This window comes from Xenopus tropicalis, chromosome 6, assembly GCF_000004195.4.
Source record: "Xenopus tropicalis strain Nigerian chromosome 6, UCB_Xtro_10.0, whole genome shotgun sequence".
NCBI lineage: Eukaryota > Metazoa > Chordata > Amphibia > Anura > Pipidae > Xenopus > Xenopus tropicalis.
Genome location: NC_030682.2, coordinates 20,342,699 through 20,350,754, shown reverse-complemented (window position 1 = coordinate 20,350,754; position 8,056 = coordinate 20,342,699).

Genomic DNA, 8,056 nt, shown 5'->3' with positions numbered 1-8,056 from the left:
GTATATTAAGGGTTTCTGTGTTGTGTGGGGCTCTTTAAACTACATTTTGTATCAACCTCAGCAAAGTGAATGGCACCCAACCCCCCCACACACACACATGCACAAATGCAAATTGGCAGACATTTATTTTTAGAGATGCAAATGCTCCGTCTGAGGCTTACGAACTCAATACCCCTGGCAAAGTACAGCAAAACAAGTAACTAACACGAGCCCTTTATCCCCTTAAATAAGCATTTTTGCATTCTTATACAGGATAAAAGAGTTTTGCCTTCATCGCTAACTCTTGATTGGAATGCTGACAAGCTATCCGCCATCTCCAAGGTGTCAATGCGATAATTAAGAGGCGGGATTGCTGCGTGCCAAGTGCGAAATGTTTGGGGAAAATTTGTGTATTAATTCTTTACAAGCCTCTTCTGTTAACTAATGAATTTGATCTTAATTGTAATTAGGCACATGTTTATGCCAGCATAATAGGCTGCGTGTTTCTGACAGTAGGCATCGGTAATTAAAATGCAAAAAAGTGTCGGACTGGAGCCAAGCTGACTCCTACAGTACGGCGGCCATACACACCTGCGCACGTTCTGTACTGTACTTTGGTCTGGACGCCTTCCCAGCTTGGAACTGCATGACCGAGCAGGCAATGCTCTCCTGAGCGAAGAGAAACACTCATTAGATGCTTATTTTTGCTCTCTTTTAGCTTTATATATACTCATGTTGTATCATGCGCCATATGCGCTGCCAAAAATCTTCTTAAAAAAACAAGGAATTCACATACCTGAGCCTAGCAGAGCCCAACAGAGCCCGAGCCTCTATATACATAGATTCTAAACATTAACAGCACAAGGATATATATATTTAAAGCCACAGTTCAGTGTAAAAATAAAACTGAGGAAAACAGACAGACTGTGCAAACTAAAAAATATTTGTAATATAGTTAGTTAAGCTGGAGAAGGCAGATGTCTAACATAATAGCCTGAACACTACTTCCTGCTTTCGGCTCTCTAACCTCTCAGTTAGTCAATGACTTTGGGGGGGGGGCACATGGGACATAACTGTTCAGTTAGTTTGTGAGCACCCAGGTCAGATTCAAATGCAAACAAACTTAACAGTTATGTCCCATATGGCCCCCCTCTAGTCACTTATTGGCTACTGACTTCTAACAGATTAAGGTCCCCATACACGGGCCGATTCTAGATGCCGATATCGGTCCCTCAGACCGACTCGCCAGTTTATCGGGCTGTGTATCGGCACTAACATCGGCTCGTTGATGCCCCCGAACCGACTGCGCCTATGCCCATCGTTCTAGTTTGATCATTTAGCCCCAGGGTCAAACGACCGAATTAGCCCAATATCGCCCACCCGTAGGTGGGGATATTGGGAGAAGATCAGTTCGCTTGGCGACCTCCCCAAGCGAGTGGATCTCAGCTTGTATGGCCATCTTGAGAAAGCTGTTAAGCAGGAAGTAGTGTTCTGGCCATTATGTTAGACATCTGCCCACTCCAGCCTTTATAGATTACATTTCTGCCTAACTAACTATATTACAAATATCTTTTATATTGTGCAATCTATTTTACCCAATTTCATTTTTACACTGAACTGCTCCTTTAAATTCTCCCTGATCTTTATTAAAGAGACAGGTGAGATGCACAAAACAGGAAGGATCGTCAGCCATTTACGTATATTGTTTTTAAGGCCTATTGTTTTTATCAACATTTTTATTTTCGTGGTTTTTGAAACCATGAACAGACTAATTTGCTCTAAAACTATAAATGCCAAGTGATATAGTAAAACAGCTTTTTTAAAAAAAAAAGCATGAATGAAAAAAAATGTGAATTTTTCCTATTGTCACACAAATGAAAGTGTCAACCCCCCCGAAAACCTCTACAACCACGAAGCAAAGAAATATCTTTCAGTTGTGAAACAGACACTGGCCACTGGCTTCTACATAATCTCGGTGGCTTTTAGATGATGTTATTTGTTGCAGTTTTGATGCATATTAAGTGCAAAAAAATCACTTTTCAGTGAAAAAAATCATAACTGTGTGCCAAAAAATACAAATCGTAATAAATGCCCCCCTTACTGTCAGACTTCAAGGCCAGTTTAAAGTAACTTTTACCTTTAAAGGCTAAAGTGACACAGCAAGATTATTATTTGCTTTTTGTGGCTTGTTACAAACGGGTTCCGTCATTCTCTATCAGGCAAGTAGTCTGTCACAACCCAATAGGAGACCACAAACCCCAGAGGAAGGAGATTCATGGGTGAACAGACGGAAAGACCATTAAGAAGCCAAAGGCAACAGAGAACTGTAGCACAGGATCATTGATTGGATAATTTTGATTAGTGCGGGTCCTTTGGTGCTGGACCAGGGTCTGGGTCACAGATTATTGGCTGTGAGTACATGACGTAACTTTCCTATGGAATAAGCCAGGGAACCCCAACCTTTCTTACTGAGCCACAGTCAAATGTAAAAAGACTTGGAGAGTAACACAAGCACCATAAAAGTTCATGGAGGAGCCAAATAAGGGCTGTGATTGGCTATTAGGCAGCCTCTATGCTCTATGGAACAACATGTTGCCCCCGAGCCACTGGTTGAGGATCACTGGAATAAGCCATAGTTCAGATTAAGAGACTCATTACATGAGAGAAGTAACCAGTTATTTTCATATCCCTGAGCCAAAGCTCTCTTCACCTTACAAGATTATTTCAGCCATGGGTAGAGGACCTTGGACACACTCAAAGCAGGGCCAATAAGGAACAAGACTGGGGTGTAAAATTACAGTAGGGTTTAGTGGTGGCACTGGGTAATTGATGACAACAGTAACACTTAATTATTGGTCTTGCCAACACTGCACCCCTCCATTGAACTCTAACTCCTAGTATAATACAATGGGGGGGGGGGGGGGTAGCAGGTACAGTAGGGAAAAGATGGGAAAAAAAAGCATCAGTTATTCCGGATTGTAGCATTAATACCAGTGTTGCCCAACCTACAGACATTTTGTTGTTGGAGTATAAATACCAGCACTGTATTTGTAGAGTTGCACTTCAAGGTGAAGGGCCATGGTTTAAACAGTCTTACTCATATATAATGGAGACCTCCGCTAGTTTCTCTAACAAAACTAAAGACACCCCTCAAATTACAGTTAAGTTTTACCCTGATAAAGATGTGACTTTCTGTGAGTGACACCTGAGGCCAAGGGTACAACCAGGGTCGGACCATAGGATGTAGCTGTGGGCTCCAGGACCTCCAGCCAATTCCTATCAGCTCTTTCTTATTTCAACCCCAGGTTTATATAACACCTACTACGTTAAATTACTGAGAGCGTGGCCCCTCTGTACCAAGTTCTGTGGTGGGTCCTAGGACCCACTGCAACTGCAACGGTGGTACAGGTATGGGATCCGTTAACCAGAAACCTGTTATCCAGAAAGTTCTGAATTACGGGAAGGTCATGCCCCATAGATTGCATTTTAATCAAATAATTTCCATTTTTAAAAATGATTTCCCTTTTCTCTGTAATAATATAGCAGTAACTTTGCTTACTTGATCCCAACTAAGATATAATTAATCTTTATTGGTGGCAAAACAATCCTATTGGGTTTATTTCATGTTTGAATGATTTTTTAAGTTATGGAGATCCAAATTATGGAAAGATTCCTTATCCGGGAATCCCCAGGTCCCGAGCATTCTGGATAACAGGTCCCATACCTGTACTTTGAAATATCAATGCTCAACGCTACAGCTTTGTGTCACTTGTCTCCATCTTTTGCTCCTGCCTAGAAATAATACTCAGCAATAAAATATAAGAGCCTATAAACCCCAACAGTCCCACGTGCTTTACTCCAGATAAACGAATGTTTTTATATACAGCTCCTGTAGATTTGTCACAAATTTAAATACAGATGTAAAAAACTCAAACCCTTCAGAACCACTTTGCTTAGTCTGGGGGGGAAAAAGCCAAAAACACCAGAAACCCCCCCCCATCCCAAGCCAATCAGGACACTTGATTGCCAAATGGTAATATAATTACCCTGTCATGTAAAAGAAATGTCATTTTCAAACGTGACAATTAACCCTCTGTGTGCGCCGACGTTCATCGCTTACATCCATCCTAAGCAATGCTTTCCCTTTCAAGATCTAAGTACCGCCAATGACAGGCTAGCCTGAACTCTTGCTGTTTCCTTGGCAACCAAGATGTTACGCTAAGAAACATGGCCATAAAACACCAATTTAGTGCTCTACTAAACATGAATACGTTCCGCAATAGTCTCCGAGAACTGAAACTCCTTCTTCCCCAACAGATATAGTCAAGTTGCAGGACTAATTATAATTGGGGCTGCATTAGCTGTTGCGACTAAACAAAAAACCTATTCATATTCTCTGGGAAGTATTCTAAGTACGCGGCTAGTAAAAAAAAACTGGCCATTTGCCATTTGGCACAGGCTCCTCTACGGAACGTCTCTGACAACTGGGAACCCAAGTGCTTCTGAATGGCAGTTGCAGTGATTAGAACCTTTGGAATATTTAAGAGAATATTAGCCCCGTCCCAGGGCAGGGAATGGGAACCACTGGCACCATATATCAAGGCAGAGTGCAGGGCTGACATTCCGATCAGTAGGATTTTTCCCAGGAGGGAAGAATTCATTCTACGTACAGGATGGGGGGGGGGGGGATACAGAGCAAGGCAACACATTAGGAAATGTAGCACAACTTTGTATCCCAATACTGGGACAACTTACCAACGTTTTGTATTGACTCATTAGCTGGTCACTAATTTGCTCTCATTCATCTATCACAGTTATAGCAGCGACAACAGCATCAATACAAGGATAACATAACACCTACCATATCAATATATACATATATACACAGGTATGGGATCCCTTATCTGGAAACCCATTATCCAGAAAGTGCCAAATTATGGATAGGTCATCTCCCATAGACTCTATTATAAACCAATAATTCTAATTTTTAAAAATGATTCCCTTTTCTCTGTAATAATAAAACAGTACCTGTACTTGATCCCAACTAAGATATGATTACCCCTTATTGGGGGCAGAACAGTCCTATTGGGTTTATTTAATGGTTAAATGATTCCCTTTTCTCTGAAATAATAAAACAGTACCTGTACTTGATCCCAACTAAGATTTAATTACCCCTTATTGGGGGCAGAACAGCCCTATTGGGTTTATTTAATGGTTAAATGATTCCCTTTTCTCTGTAATAATAAAACAGTACCTGTACTTGATCCCAACTAAGATATAATTACCCCTTATTGGGGGCAGAACAGCCCTATTGGGTTTATTTAATGGTTAAATGATTCCCTTTTCTCTGTAATAATAAAACAGTAGCTGTACTTGATCCCAACTAAGATATAATTACCCCTTATTGGGGGCAGAACAGCCCTATTGGGTTTATTTAATGGTTAAATGATTCCCTTTTCTCTGTAATAATAAAACAGTACCTGTACTTGATCCCAACTAAGATATAATTACCCCTTATTGGGGGCAGAACAGCCCTATTGGGTTTATTTAATGGTTAAATGATTCCCTTTTCTCTGTAATAATAAAACAGTACCTGTACTTGATCCCAACTAAGATATAATTACCCCTTATTGGGGGCAGAACAGCCCTATTGGGTTTATTTAATGGTTAAATGATTCCCTTTTTCTCTGTAATAATAAAACAGTACTTGTACTTGATCCCAACTAAGATATAATTACCCCTTATTGGGGGCAGAACAGTCCTATTGGGTTTGTTCAATATTTAAATGATTTTTATCAGACTTAAGTTATGGGGATCCAAATTACGGAAAGATCCCTCATCCGGAAAAGCCCGGGTCCCAAACATCCCAAACCTGTATAGGGAATCATGCAACTTGGGAGCCCATTTCCTCCCTGCAGCCCAACTTGCCACCCACAATCCCTGCACTCCCCAGAGATCCATGTACTGTAAATGCAGGGGCTGGGAATGGGGAATTACAGGACACGTACAGAATGGAAAGAACAGGCCCCCCCAAAGCCATGGGATCTGTTTCCCCTGTAGTTATGCCTCTGCCCCCCTTCTGTCAAGTACAAGAATTTTAAAGGTCCCCAAGGATTTTCTAGAGCCATAAGGTCACCGGCCGAGTGCATTTACACTGGGCATGGAATTCAGCATTGATGTCTAATATATGTATCTGTAATATAGTGGGTAATATATTATATTACAATGTTTCAAAGGGTCAAGTGACGCAAGTGATATCATAAGCGCTGATTATAACTGATTACATCACTTCTATCACTCCCTCTCTATATATACGTGATATATATATATATACATTGAAACTGTGTGTCCTGCAGACAACTTGAGTCTAAGCCAAAACGTTGAATTAAACACCATTTTTTTTGCTTCATACAAGTCCTGTGAGTGCAGTTTATTTGTGCTTACCATATATATATATAGAGAGAGAGAGAGAGAGAGAGAAAGAGAGAGAGAAAGAGAGAGAGACAAGAATAACCTGTAAAGATCTATACATTACAAATGTACATTATAAATGGTGCTTTGTGATATCATCAGTTATAATCGGTGCTTAGTGAGGTATCTTGTGTCACATGACTCACTGAAACTTGAGTATTATATATATTAAATTATGTACCCCCTGTTGTAAAATATAAGGATATAAGGGGTCCCCTCTACGTTCCATGAACCAGCCTTCAGCCTTTATATGGCCATGCAGCTCCTCAGTGATTTATAATGTCCTTATATTTTATAAGTATGGGGTCTCATACCACATGGCACTTATATATATATATATATATATATATTTACTGCATTTATTTATTATATCACTTGTCCTACCTGTGTGTAATTCTGTATATTGTAAGATTGTACAGCGCTGCGTACCCTTGTGGCGCTTTATAAATAAAGTATACATACATACATACATACATACAGTACATATGTGTATATATATATATATATTTGTACATACACAGAAGGAGCACACCACACGTGACAGTTGTTAAATAGAGATATGAATATATCACACTTGTTTCATGTTTTCATGTTTAATGACCTCTATCGGGGACTAAGAGAAAACTAATGAAACAAAATGCTGAGCCAGCAGTAGGATGTTGATCCCCTTGTTACATAAGAGCCAAGACACATCATCTCGGGCTGTTGCACAGGGGTCTATACAAAGCCCCCCACTAGGCTTTACGAAGGCCGTGGGACAGGCAAGCCCTATTTCCATGCCCAAATACTATTGTCGGGGCCCTCGCCGCTGCCAGTTGCTATGGCGCCCATGTGAACAAAGTCAGTCTGCTCTGAAGTAAAGGGGCGAGTATCCCAGTTTTTATTGGCTGCCCATTATCCAGACTATTGGTATGCACTGAGGGTCCAACACTCTGCATTCCGCTACATTATGTAACTGCACGCTTGGCCCCCAGTGTAACGAGGAATAGGGCCCCAAGGGCCGGCATATTGTCTCTTCAATACAGAAGGGAATTAAAATATGCTGACAGGCCAGCTGTATGGCTAACAGAATGAAATTATAGCCACGGGAGGGGGGGGGGGCAGAGCGTCATTCCAGTTCAGCAAAGTTCAGCATGACTAAAGAGTCCGGTGTGATTTCTCAGCAATCTGGGCTGTAAATTCAATTGCCATCTCTCTGTACAAGAAGGCCAGACATGAGAAGCATATATATATATATATATATATATATTTATAAACATATGCCTATGGTATAGGCAAAGCTGCAGTTAGAAAAGGTACAGGCTATAGTTCCCCCAAGGGGGGGTCACATTGCTCCCAAAATGCCCTACTTGGTGCCAGGTTTGTCCAATCAGAGTGGCCCTCTAGCAGTTGTGTAACTACAATACCCAGAATGCCACCAGCAGCCGAAGGGAAAACATCAGAAGCAATGAAAATAATAAATGCAAGTCACTTAGGGTCCAGCTGAGCCCATGTGCGTACCTTTTACATTAGTGCATCACAGAGCTTTACTGCCCCCCCCCTCCATCGTTAGCCCCATATTTATTATCTCCCTAAGGAAAAGCAGCTGCCTGAACATACAGAGAAC